General features: G+C 38.1%; 2 protein-coding genes across 7 annotated transcripts in view; one reads left to right on the top strand and one right to left on the bottom strand.

Annotated features, from left to right (window-relative positions):
• Positions 1-14304, bottom strand: part of LOC110015877 — a 755614-nt gene that overhangs the window by 189762 nt on the left and 551548 nt on the right. The window lies entirely within an intron of this gene.
• csmd3 (CUB and Sushi multiple domains 3) overlaps positions 1-14304 on the top strand; it is a 478616-nt gene that overhangs the window by 145513 nt on the left and 318799 nt on the right. The gene's annotated exons all lie outside the window — the stretch shown is intronic.

Here is a 14304-nt window from a genome sequence, read left to right as displayed (position 1 = left end):
AAATCCTCTTCACCTTTATCCACCTTTGTCATGGTAGGAAGAACACGTCATGTAAGGGTGGGGGTCATCTAAGATAGCAGAAGGGTTAACTAATTTGGTTGTCATTTCATTTATTTTTTTTGTTTTGTACATTAGAAATCCTTAAACGTAAGGGACCTATGCATTTCAGAGAAGGTCAGACCCTTCTCTCAATTATGATTCACCATACATATGTGTCACTTGAACAAGGTAATGGCATTCAAATTTCCCTTTGACGATTTGGACCTGACAGCACCATGCTCTGCATCTGGAACAAGGTACTCAGAGGAAACAGTAAATCTCTGTTAGCATCCATATTTAAAAGCACTGAATGAACACTCCTCCATTTGTTTCTCCGACTCTTTGATGGCGTATTAGCCTTGACTGATTGATTCTGACCTTACTCTCTTTAACTTAAGCATGATCTGAGTGTTAACGTTAAGACTACATGCCTGTTTGCGGGCATCCATCAGCATTGGAGTGAAAAAAGAAAAAAGAGTTTTTAGCTGTGTTTGTGGAGTGTTTCTGTGTCTGCATGTGCATTAGGATGTGATTGAAGGCCTGGATTTGGGTGCTCTGATCTTTGTCAGAGAGACCTGAGGGGAATGACGATGTCCACCACTCCATCTGTCATCCCTCCATCTTGCTGTCGCTGTTCGCTCTCCTCATTCGGTCATTTATTTCCCCCCTCTTCTTAATTTCTATTCAGTTCAATCTAACAGACCTGGGACATTTTGTTTGAATTTTAATATTTTTCATGGCACCTTTAAAAAATGATGATACTAGGGGTGTAAAGATTTCTTTTTAATGATTCAATTCATATCCCAGTTTGTGGTCGACGATACAATTCATAGTGGATATTGGTTCATTTTGAACGATCCGATTCACTAACCTAGAATCAATCCAGGACATACTTAGCTAAATATTCAACTAGTGTGACTCAGAGATAAGTACCTGGGTACTGAACAGTGCAGATGCAATCGAGTGCAAATGAAATATGTGTCCAGAGTAAAACAAGTAAACAAAAATTAAAGTCAAATCCATTCACATTTCAGTTTAATAAAGTTGAGCCCAATGTTGTTTTTTAGAACATTCTACCACACCGTTTGGTCACATGTCTTTGCTAAATTGAAAGGGTTTCCACACATTGGACTGGAATAATGGACTGGTCATTTTGGCTGACATCACATGTGTGTTGTCCGCTTTGATGAGACTTGGTAGTTTTTACGTTACAGTAAAATAAAACCCAATCTAAATGGTATTTTCCAATATTGATATGAATGATTTATTTCATTTGAAACACTGTTGTAATGACATACGTCGATTTGATTAACAGCTTGGCAGATTGATCTGATTAGATTGTAGGAATATTAATCGATTTGATTAATCATAGCACCCCTATATAAGATATTTATGGAAAATGTATTAAAGCAATATAAAAGCATGTTTTAATAAATACTGAAAAGGTAACTGTTGTTATTGAAACTTGATATAACTGGCAAAAAACTAAATTTGATTCAACTTTAATACACAAGTCAACAATTTGATTTGGTTAAAAATTAACCCTAATTTTTACTATTTCAAATCCCTCTTTTATTTTGAAAAAATGTTACATAACTAGGGATTTAAACTGACTAAAGCTGACCTATTTATTTATAAAAGGAATAATTATTGCTGTAAAATATAAAAAAAATGTGTGAAGAAATTTACATTTTAGTAAAAATGCTTGAAGGTTTGTTAAAAATGACGGGCAATAATTACATTTTTTTGACACAGACCACTGCCATTCTGAAAGGCACTGCACCACAAATCCTGTAAATACATCTGTAACACAATTCTGCAGGTTTTTGAGTTTGGTTGTTGGTTTAAAATATGGGGGATTATGTCAGGGCTGTCCCAGGAGAAGCATGGCTTCACAATGCTGCACTGAGTTGTATCTGTGTGCATATGTGTGTGTGCATGCCTGCCTGGTTAAAATGCATGCACATTTGTCCAGTGCATTCCCACAGGAATGCGGCAAACAGGTGTGAAGCATCTGCGGTTTGAGAGGGGGGGGAATGAGGAAAAGAAGCATAGGAAAGGCACAAACGTAAGAGGGGATGAAAAAAGAAACCTAAATTTGTGCCAAGCAGAGGAAAGGAAAGGGTGGGAGAGGGTTCCACCTAAGAAGAGGAGCTCCTTGTGACAATAAATTGCAGTGTGTGTTTTCTGGTGTGACAAGAGAAATCAATGCTATTTTAAAACGGTGTGTTTCCTTGTGTGTGTTCATTATGTGCAATGTGAATACAGCGTTCTTAAAGCTGCAAGGTCAGCTTTAACATAGAAACATCAATCAAATCATTACACACAGACACACACACATACACACACATAAACAAACAGCAGGTGCAGACTATAGGGGAAGGAAGTGTGCGTATGAATCTTTGTTGCTTCTTACCTTTACATTTTCCATGTTTTTGTTTTCACACCAGGGACTGCATCTTGAAGGAATTGAACTTTGATGATGTAGAAATAAATCGCGCTAGTTTCAATTTTAACATTTTGGAATCAAAGAAGTGTAATAACATATACTATTTATTTATTATATGTGCACTACTCAGAAAAAACAATAAAAGGGAACACTTTGAAAACACATCCTATACCTGAACAAATGAAATATTATTTTTAAATGCTTTATTCTTTATGTAGTTGCATGTCCTGACAACACAACCACTCAAAAACTATTGATGGGAATTAAATAGATCAGCCTATGGTGGTCAATGTGGAATCATACTCAAATTCGAAGTGGAAAAGCACACAACAAGCTGATCCAACTTGGATGTAACGTCTTTGAAACAAGTCAAAATGAGGCTCAGTGGATGTGGCCTCCACACGTTAAAATGTCATCCCTGGGTATGCTTCTGATGAGGAGGCAGATGGTCTCCATGGGGAATCTCCTCCCAGTCCTGCACCAAAGCATCCGCATAACTCTTGGACAGTCTGTGGTGCAACCTGATGTTGGTGGATGGCCCAAGACATGATGTCCCACATGTGTTCAATTGGATTCAGGTCTGGGGAACGAGCAGGTGTTTAGCAGGAACGACTTATACACTCCAGCCACATGAGCATTGTCTTGTATTAAGAGGAACCCAGGACCAATTGCACCAGCTTACAGTGTCACAAGGGGTCTGATAATCTCATCTCGGTACCTAAAGGCACTCAGGCTACCTCTGGTGAGCACACGGAGAGCTGTGCGGCCCTCCAAAGAAATTAATTTCATTCATTAATCTTCTAAACCCGTTTGGTCCCTTCTGCGGTCACAGGCTGCCGGAGCCTATCCCAGCCACTTGTGGGCGAAGGCAGGGGACATCCTGGAAAGGTCGCCATCTGTCGCAGTGCCCTCCAAAGAAATGGCACCCCGTGTTGCAGGCAGCAGAACGTTCTCCACGGCGTCCCCAAACTTTGTCTCGTCTGTCACTTGTGCTTAGTGAGAACCCTTCTTTCATCTTTGAAGAGCCCTGTCGTGAATTTGCCAGTCTTGGTGTTCTTTAACAAACGCCAAATGTCTTGCATGATGTTGGGCTGAATGCACAACTCCGACCTGTGGATGTTGGGCCTTCATACCTCCCTCATGGAGTCTGTTTCTAACAGTTTGAGCAGATTGTTGCACATTTGTGGCCTGCTGGAGGTCATTATTTCAGGACTCTGGCAGTGCTCCTCCTATTTCTCCTTGAATAAAGGAGGAGGAAGCGGTCATGATGCAATGTTGTCGCCCTCCTCCACATCTCCTGATGTACTGGTCTGTCTCCTGGTAGAACCTCCACCCTCTGGCTACCACACTAACAGGAACCGCAAACCTTCTTGCCACAGCTCGCATTGATGTGCCGTCCTGGATGAGTTGCACTACCTGGGCCACTTGTGTGGATTGTAGACGCCGTTACATGAAACCGCTGGAGTGACAACACTGTTGGTGTTCAAAAGTCACTAAAACATCAGGCAGAAAACATAAAAACGAACAAGTTATCTGTGGTCAGAGCCACTCCTTTATTGGAGGCTTGCTGATTCCATATTATTTCCACCTGTTGTCTCTTGAACTTGCAAAAAAAGGTGAAATTGATTATCAGTCACTGTTGCTTCCTAATTGGACAGGTTGATTACACAGAAGTGTGATTGACTTGGAGGAACATAAAGTTGTATCGGTGTTTCCTTTATTTTTGAGCAGTGTATTTCTTTCAACCAAAATATCTAGATAAAAATGTTTTGTTTCTCATTCTGGTATTGATGGCTAACATCTATCCATTTTTGCACTGTTATTATGGTTTAAGTGAAGCCTCTTGGAGCTACTGAAGCTACTGCACCTTGCTTAAAAAAAACATTATGCAAACATTGCGCACCCATGACTGTCTTACTTTCAATATTTATTAAAAAAAAGTTGGGTCTTTAAATGAGTTTCAACCTTTGACATCTTAATCCAGTCCATAATCAAGCAAGCAATCAGGCTACTATTTTTATTTTTAATTCCCATAAATTCCTTATGTCACATAGGTGTGGTCAAAAAAAGACCAAACAAATGAGTAAATATTTATATTCTTTCTGCCAGGGACTCAATTTTTTTTTTGTCGGAGAATCACCCTTGAATACATTTTGATTAGTCTAAGCTCCACCATAATGTTGCAAAAAAACAATTCAGGCATCCCGGAAGTGTGGTGATCATCAAAGAGATTTATTTAACCTCACAGAAGCTTCAATCATCTTATCAACTTGCCATATCCACTGTAAAGATGATTCAGCTGTTTTGAATTTTATTGAGGATCTCTCTTCAAGGTTGTCCTCGCTTGTCAAAACCAAGTTATATAAGCTAATTATCTGGATCATTGTGTATAATTAATTACATGGTGGAAAATAATTGCCAAATTTCTCTGTGTTAAGCTTTCAATGTCTGTCCACACAATGTATCAATTTGATGTTGGGATAATGTAATTACAGTAAAGGACTGCCAAATATAATTCTATCCAGATAGACAGTATATTGTAGTCCACCTGCGTTAAAATTGATTGCAAATTCTAAATTATAAACTAGCAAAATAATAAACGTCCATAGTGCATTTTTATTATGATATCAAACATGTTACAGCCGACACTGGACACCAGTCAAAAGGTTGTCCAAAACTTTATTGTTCTGAATAGTTAACAGAGGATCAGATCGGTTCAAGAAGTTCAATAAAGTAAATATATTTTACTTATGTCTGAATTTTATTAAGTGTCCTAGTAATGAAATCATCTGGAAAAGCTGCCAAACCATCCGGTGCTCTGGCATTATAGAAATTACTTCATGAAGTATTGATATTAGATTGACGTCGGGCCAGGTGACTAAAATATTGACTGCCCTGGCAAACTTTTGAAAGCATTCATAAAAATGTGTTGTGATGTGTTTGTTTATACCATTTGTGATTGTGAATTAATCTGGATAATCTACCCAATACATTCAAATTTTCATTTTATATGAAGAGGAACAGTTTTACTTAGGAGTGTTTGTCTTGACGTACTAAAATGACTTTCTTGACAAGCAGGAAGGAACATCATCTGATTAGCCAAACCATTAAATAAATTAGTTAATAATGACATATGTGCTGATTCTCAAAGATAAACACTTCTCTGAGGCAACATTTATGCACAAAACATTTAAGGCATTTCTTCTACCCAATATACATATTTAAAAGTATATTTTAGCAAAAACAAAAAAATATATATAATATAACGGTAACCTAACCTAATGGATAAGTTCTTGAATCAATGATTTTTAAATTTGCTAATTATTGATGATGTACTGGTCTCATTAATCTTTTAACACCAGAGATTTAGCTTCAGTGTTGACATTCTTTTGACTACTGTAACTATTCAACTATTTATGCAATTAACGGTATTCCAGCGGATTCTGAAGTAAAGAAAAGCGGCTTTGCACCATTGCAACATTTTATGTTGGTGATTTATAGCATATTGGTGCAAACCCGATAAAACAAGCCATTCTTTTCTGCATCAGAATCAGCTAAACGGTCGAGTAGTTACGTAAGGGTTAATGGCCTTCGAAGCATGCATTATCACTTTTTAACGCACGCCGTGGAAGCCTGAACGGTCCGACGCGAAGCACGTTAAAGAGTGATAATGCATACTTCGAAGGCCATTAACCCGCTTATACCATGGTCACTTACAAAAGAAAGAAATAGTAACCCGTTTTTAGTCCTTAATTCTTGTTTTTTTCGAATTTGGATCACTTTTCACAAAAAGCAAACTATTTGTTGCGTCGCGCTGCACCACCGGTGCAGTCAAGATTCGGCGATATATATATATATGCTGATCTTTCCGATGGGTTGAATAAAGCATCAGTTCAGAGAGAAAGTTCAACTCTTACCGCTTGTTTTTGTCCAGATGATGGAGCAAAAGGTTGTTTTAAAGAAGCCGGCGCATTGATACAAAACATTTAAGCTAGCTGATCGAAACTTCTTTTTGCACCGTGCGGTTATCCTGTGGTATATCACTTTTTAATGCACACCCAGCAACCAATCGGAATCGAGTATTCCCCCGGACCATGGTATAATGTATTTTAAAGAGTGTGTTACAACCTTGTGTTATTAAGAAAGTACAAAGCATTCTCAAGAATCAGACACTCACAGAAAACATGTTTACAATGTAGATTAGGAGATTATCCACCAAGAAAAGACGTTACAGGACATAGCTAACGTTACATTATAAAAAGAAAACAAATCAAATATATAATATACGTAAACAGCGGTAGTAGAGCCAAATGATGATTCAGTTTACTGTTTATAATAATTTATTACATGTATAAAATCTTATAAAATCACCAGACAAACTATTTTTAAAAAAACTACATATATTGCTTTCCTTTGGGAAATTCTCCTTTTTTTTCCTTACCCACAACAGTTCAAATACTGTGACCTGTTAAGATATGTTGCTCCACAGTCAGTATTTTTTTTTTTTCAGTACAGAGTTAAAGTTAGCCTAATTGCTTTAAAATGCATGTGTTCAAAAACTGTCAGGACGTTTTTTAAGGGTCTCTCTGATGTTAAATTTAATAAGGCACGCTACAGTAACCACAGCTATTAGATATCACACACATGATGGCACACACCTGTATACAACTATGCTAGCTGAACCAGAAATTAGGGAAGCTTGGTCACTTTAGATTTTTAAATGAAAACACATACGTGGCTTCTGTCATTCTAAAGTTCGCTTTGCGAGTCATCATGTGCACACTATGCACAAGAGTAGCTGAGTTTGCCATTCACAAGAGGCTGACACTGACAATGACTGTCTCCAGAGCAAATAATCTGTACATGGGTTAGCAGTTAAAATTTCATAGACCACTTAACATCATTGACCTTACATAGCCCCTTTTGGTGCGTGTTCAGTTGGTGTAAGTTTGTCTGAGGACATGCAGAAGGTCTGTCTGAATGGATTAAACACAACAGCTTGAGCAAGCCCCATTTAGGAGCAAAAGTCTTTACTCCACCTTAACATGTATTAGCATGGTCTAATAAATATTTTCTGCTGTTTTAGTCTTATAAAAATGTCACTTGGCAGGGGTCCAGAGTGGTCGACTTCTGATCAGAAAATCCCAGATCCGGTTCCCGCCTTGCCGACCCATGGGTCATAGTGTCCTTGGGCAAAGCACTGAACCCATATAGCTCTTTGGGGTTGTAGGTTGGCACCAGTGTTTGACAGCATAGCCACCATCAGACTACACTTTTCCACAATGTAGTTCTTTGTTTTTGTTATCTAAGGTTAAGCATTTAGAAGGTACTAGACAAAATTTGATATATTTTATGCTGTACTGTAAAAGTCTTCACCCCGTCATGCCTGAATTTATTTCCAGATATACAACACAATATTCTTCAGTGTTTCTTTTTTTCATTCAAGGGGATGCTATATTATATGTAGTTATGGATAATAGTGATTGTTGCGAACCACATATGGTGGTTTGCAAGAAGAACCACCTGCTACTAAAGCTACTACTTTTTAATATTTTTGACTTTGCATTAAAAGATAAGTTGAGTGTCAATGGGGAAATGACATCAATAAAGAACTAGAACAACAAAATTCAAGCATTAATAAGCAAAAAGAAAACAAATTATTTAAAGGATACATGCTTAAATACTTCAGTTTTAGTTCCAACTGGCCTTACAGGTAGTCTGTGGGCGATCAGGTTGTATGCTGAAAATGTTAAGATTGTAGACAAATTGGTGAGCATGTGGAGTAAAAATGTTTATTCCAATGTTTTTCTACGGGCATGCTGCGGGCAACAGGTCGTAGCAAACACTAATACAATATGTAAGCTAAGAGGCAGGCATTTTGTATTGATCTTTTACTTGTTTAACCCCCAAAGACCTGTGTAATAAGTGTAATGCTACGTTCACACCGGTTTCTGAAACAAGCATTGCAGCGGCCATCTCCAATGAAAAGTCAAAGTAAACGCATGTATTTGTGCATTCAGGGCTTTCGTGTTTGAAACTCTTACATTCTTACACAAGTTTTTAAGTCAATTTTTGGGCTCTACATACATACAAGTGTTGCTATGTAATGCCTGTTGAAAGATGAACCACTCGAACTCTGACCAATCAGGGACTTTGATTTTTTTTTTTCAAAACATGAATACCAACCGTTGGAAAATTGATCATGAAGGAGGAATTAAAACTTATCGGTTTGTGTTTTGTTGGAATTATATAACACCAACAGGGCACCTCCAGGGCAGACCTGCGTTCCCCTGAAATCCAGCCGTTCCTCTCAATGACCCTCCACAGGATCGGACAATCCAAAACCTGCTACACCCATACAGGTCAACCCACCATACGGGTGCCTGAGACTAAGCATTTCCATTTTTAATGCCTCTTGGTCTCCTGGGAAAGTCTTTTTTCTTTTTTCTTTTTAATGCGAGATTCAGTACTAGTTTTCCATTATCTAACCTTTCCTGTCTCTTTCTCACTTTTTGGAAATAACCCGTCATTCCATATGACAGTGGAAGGATCTTCGAAGTTCAAATCTGTTTGTAGGCACAGATGTGCATGTCTGTGTATGCATGCGTCACTGTGCCATGCTGCTTTAACAGAGTGACAGTGATGTCAGACACATAATGATTTCCTATTGGCTGTCAGCCCTGAGGCATAACGACCTGCTATTGATCCGAGCAATTAGCATTCACACCTTTAATTAATACTGAAGCCTAAAGCTTGCACAAAATTGCACACAAGCACTTGGAATTTTGATTGATAGTAGGAAGAGAGGTGTTGGACAAGACAGCAGGAGAAAGAAATGTATAGATGTTGCTTTGACGAAGAACCAATGACTAAAACAGTCAAGAGCCAAACAGGAAAAGAACAGAAATGATAAAATCAAGTTAATCTAGTTTTTGTCATTTGTACACTAGAACAATAATGGAAAAATGCTGCTACAGAACAAAGGTCAAATCAAATATTAATAAATGCTATCTTAATCCATTTGTTGAATTTGTAATATTTTACCACAGAAATGCCTCTGGGGTAATTCCTTTATCTTTAAAAATATTGATTGATCAAGTCTAATGGTGCTTAGTTGTTCTAGTCATCCAAAGACACTGTCAGCTCTTTTATATCCTTGAAAACAATGGCACCCTATAGCAACCAAGCCATGATTTTATTCAGTCCAGATGGCCACATCCTGCAAGCCAAAGACAATTAGTAAGAAAAAAGGGTTGTGTGTGATGTTTTTGTTTTTCTTTGTACGTATGGGTCTAATGAAGTTCTGTTGGCAGGATGTCTTCAGGTGGAAATATAATGGTTTATTGAACCAAGCTTTAGAGAGACATTGATCACCTCATCAAGAAGCAGCACCCAAACAGACATGATCACACACACACAAAGCACACACACTCTAATCCTTCATGTGCATGAGGTGCACACACTGGCTGAGGAGTGTGTTCAAACACAAACTAGGGAAGTGGAAGTAAGGAGTTTATAATTGACATCCTCATGTTTCTTTGTGAGAGGTCAGACTGCCGTCATTATCTGCTCATTCAATTACAGACAGGAAAATTGCAAAGCTGGAAAAAGTAACTTGCATTCAAAGAAAGAAATTTCAGCCTCTAATACGAAATGGGAGAGTGGGTTAAAGTCTTTTTCTAAATTGATTAACTGGTTTCACATAGCCGTATTACAATGCATTTTCACTGAGCTTGGGTTGAAAGACTTTTCAGGTAAAAAAGTCTAACATAAATTACTTCACCAACCTTCTAAAAAAGATGATATTCAGTCAGTCGAAGATCTGTCAGGGTTTCGGGGTTGTGCCGCTCCGCTGTGGTGGGAAAGCAAAGCCCCTAATGTACCAGTCAAAGTTCCATACCAGTCACTCTAAGTTCCAGTTCTCACCTATGTTCATAAGCTTCTGTGACCGAAAGAAGCAGGTTGCGAATACCAACAGTGGATATGAGCTTCCTCTGTTGGAGGGTTGGGTGCCTCTTTAGAGAGAGTGAAAGCTCTGTCACCCAGATAGAGCTCGGAGTAGAGTCGCTGCTCCTCCACATAGAAAGCAGCCAGTTGAGCTGGCTTAGGGATCTGGTCCAGATTCCTTCTAGACGGCTCTTTGGAGAGGTGTTCTGGGTATGTTCCGGTGGAAGGACTGGGGAAGACCCAGGACATGCTGGAGGAGCAGGAGCTGGAGGAAATATCTGGGGAGAGAATGTAACAGCTTCTTCAAACTTAATGTTGAGGAAGAGTACAACAAGGCAATTAAAAAATATTAACTGCTTATACGAAGAAAAACAGGTGTGTGCAACATAAACATTAAACAATGACAACTCAGAAGTCCCACTTTAAGTTTGTTTCAAGTGTATTAATATTCTTAAGGCCTCAAACCATTCATCCAACAAAAACGTACAACCACCACCGTATTTATACATATATATACATATATATACAAAAGTCTCTGGTCATAAACTAGAGTCCGACTAATGGAGTTCGTAAACTCAGCTCGGCTTTCTCCAGCTCTATGACGTGTAGATCGCATGGAATGAAAGTGAATATCCCATGTTATAATCCGTCTACCAGTAAAGGGAAAAAAGTAATCCAGTGTGTGGAGCTTGAAAACGGCCGACTCCGGAACATGCAACGTTGTGTTGCTGCGCGCACCTGGTTTTTTTCTTTTTTTAAAACAGCCGGTGTTTTCTCTCGCTACCCTGGCGTCATTAGCAGCCTCCCCTCTCGTAGACCACGCCTGCTTCTCAATGGCGCATGCTGCTATCGAGTGTTAACAAAAACAGTCCCAATACATAAAGTCCCAATAAAGCTCTGGCCATGTCATTTATATTAGCACACAAAGCAGGTATTTTGCCCCTGCAGGGATTCATAGCAAAATACTTAAAAGGAGCTCAGCATGCTTTTTTTTATGGAAGCGATTGTGTAGCATAATTAAAAATAAAAGTCAAAACCAGAAATGCTTTTTCATTTTCAAAATGTAACTGCATTTTATGGCTCAAAATTAAAATGAAAAAGCAATCCACCAAAATGTTTTTTTTATTTTTTTCTTCAACGCTGCTTATTCTGTCACTTAATTAAAATGATAATGAAAATGGTATATGACATTTCATTTTCAAAAATTTCTCTGGTAAATGTGTAGCAAAATCCATTTAAAAATGTCTAATTTGACAATTGTAATGGATTAACAGACGTACTTTTTCATTTTCAAAACGTAACTGCGTCAAATGACTCAATTTTATTATTATTATTTTTTTCATTTTATACTTAAACCGCCTATTCTGTGTCATAATTAAACCGAAAATGCAAAGAAAGGATTGCATTTTCATTTTAACATCCACCCTGTGAATAGTGTCTCATAATTCAACTCCACTTAGCATTTCCAGAGGGGAGGCGGGGCGTTGACGTTAGTGCTATCTCCGTGTGTCTGGCTGCTAAGAGGCACAGACATGCCAGGAGCATCTTTGTGTTAGTGGTAGGGGAGATGGCTTTGTGAAGTTTGTGCTCCCCTGATGATTGTTCACAGCTTCGTAGGACTACGTTGCAGCATTTCCGCTTTATGCGGTGACAAAATAAGCCGTGTCGACGAAGAAAAATGAAAAAGCATTTTGGTGGATTGGTTTTTCATTTAAATTTTGAGTCAAAAAATGCAGCTTCATTTTGAAAATGAAAAAGCATTTCTGGTTTTGACTTTTATTTTAAATTATGCTGCACAATCACTTCCATATTTTTTTGGCAACTTCACAAGAAGGTTGGGTATCTTTGAAGAAAATAGATGGATGGATGGACATTTATGGAAAGGCATTTCTAAGGAAAGATTTTTTGGGGGAAAAACAAAATCAGTGGAACAATTAAAGCATACTTGTCCACCAAAACTCACAATTAGGATCCTGGTTTTTCAACAACAGAATAACGATCTTTACCTCAAACAACTTGTTTGAGTAAGTGATAACTGCTGAAAGCAGATGTAGGTAATGCTGCTTATGTTTTAGCTCACTGAGCTAGGAATGTGGTTGAGACAGTTTAATTTCCACTCATATATGTACTGTAAATCAGCTTATATTTCACTTCACTGGTACAGTGCCTCGCCACATATATCTCTGCTCGTTTGAACAAAAGATGTAAAACAAGACGTTTGTCATAAAAACAACATTCATAAATTTCTGCCTGATATCCATTACTGGGTCAGATAACATTCTAAGAAACCCAACAAACAGAGGTGATCCCAACTGAGTCACAAGGTCTAATCTCATCTGTTCATTTTCCCAAATGACTCCTCCTTTGGGGTGCATCCTCCTAAATTTGATCAAATAAATTAGGAAGGGGAGTAAGGACTTAGAGTGGGTGGTAGTGTTACACAACATTGCATTATATTAAGAGGTGGTTCTACACTTTCAGCATCTGCTCTCTCTAATTAGCTGCAAATAAAGTGGCCAAAACATTTTAGCCTTAATAAAATGCACTTTAATGCTCCTCCACCCACCACAATCTTGATAATAAAATAAGTACCGGTACAACTTTTCTGCACTTTTGGCTTAAAAGTTCAGAAGCTATTACATTGTTAATGGATGTTTTTTATAGTTGTTAAAGAAGAAAATAAAGGTCAATGTATGACAGTTGCTGGTGAAAGTTGATATTAAATACTGCCCTAAGTTAATGGGTTTGGGTACAGGTGATGGTGTGAGAAATGTTTAAAAGGAGCAGACAATTATGACAATTGTATTCTTCAATTCTGCTTCTTTCCAGTCGTGAAAATGTTCAATAATGTACAACAAACATGTTAACATATTTGACAATCAACGATTTTCATGAAAGGAACGAATAAATAAATGAAAAAAAAAAAAAATGAAATGGGTTTAGGTAATTATTCAATATTTGTGATTAATGCAATTAATTTGAAAGAGACAGATACTAAATGGATTGCCATCAGTGCATCAAATATGTGGCTCAATGCCAGTGCAAAAATGTGTTTATAAACTTGATGCTCTGACATGTGTGGGAGGAGCTGCTGTCGAAAGTTTTTAGCCTCATCGCTGAATTGAAGCATTGACTGAACAGTAGGGACCAAAAGTTTGGACATCTTCTCATTCAAATGAAATCACGTCTACATGTCTGGGTTCTTGAGATAATTCAGAAATTCCCCTAGTACAGGGAGGTTTACCATCTACTGCAGGAACTGCGTCTGAATGACGGCCACTTTCAGCTGTACTTTTACATTCCTGTGACCCAGTTTGATAATTTGCTGACGGGCAGTAGGGAAAAACAAAATAATCGTGCAATTACAGAACCGTTTTTTATCATTGTCGCAATACCAAACACAAAATCCCAAACACAAAATAATACAATTACAATTACAGTATTCTTTATTAACAAATAACAGTAACAACTAACTACTACCTATCTAACTAAAGAACTGACTATATAGGTGTTGTAGTGTCACTTTTTGTACGTGTGTCAGCGCACTGCATGTGTAAGAGGAAGGAGTGCGCACAAGTGTGTTGGGGTGCGTGTTGATTCTTCTGCAGCGGACCTGTGCTCTCTGGTACAGACATCTTCTCAGAATATTATATATTGCCCAATAATAAACAAGACTGCAGACACTTTGTCACCTTTCCGGTAGCCATGAAGCCTGACACCCATGAAGAACGTGGGGCAGGAGGCTCCGTCTTTATTTATCTGTATATATTGTCATGGTTTGAGTTTTTGTCTTGGTTTTTGTTTTAGTTCTTGCTCTGTCTTGTTTGGTTCTGTTTCCTGTTTTATTTTGAAAGGGTTCCTGTCTTGTC

The sequence above is a fragment of the Oryzias latipes genome, chromosome 11 (assembly GCF_002234675.1).
Source record: "Oryzias latipes chromosome 11, ASM223467v1".
Classification (NCBI taxonomy): Eukaryota; Metazoa; Chordata; class Actinopteri; order Beloniformes; family Adrianichthyidae; genus Oryzias; species Oryzias latipes.
Note: the sequence above shows the minus strand (reverse complement) of the source record. Positions and strands in the feature narration are given on the sequence as shown.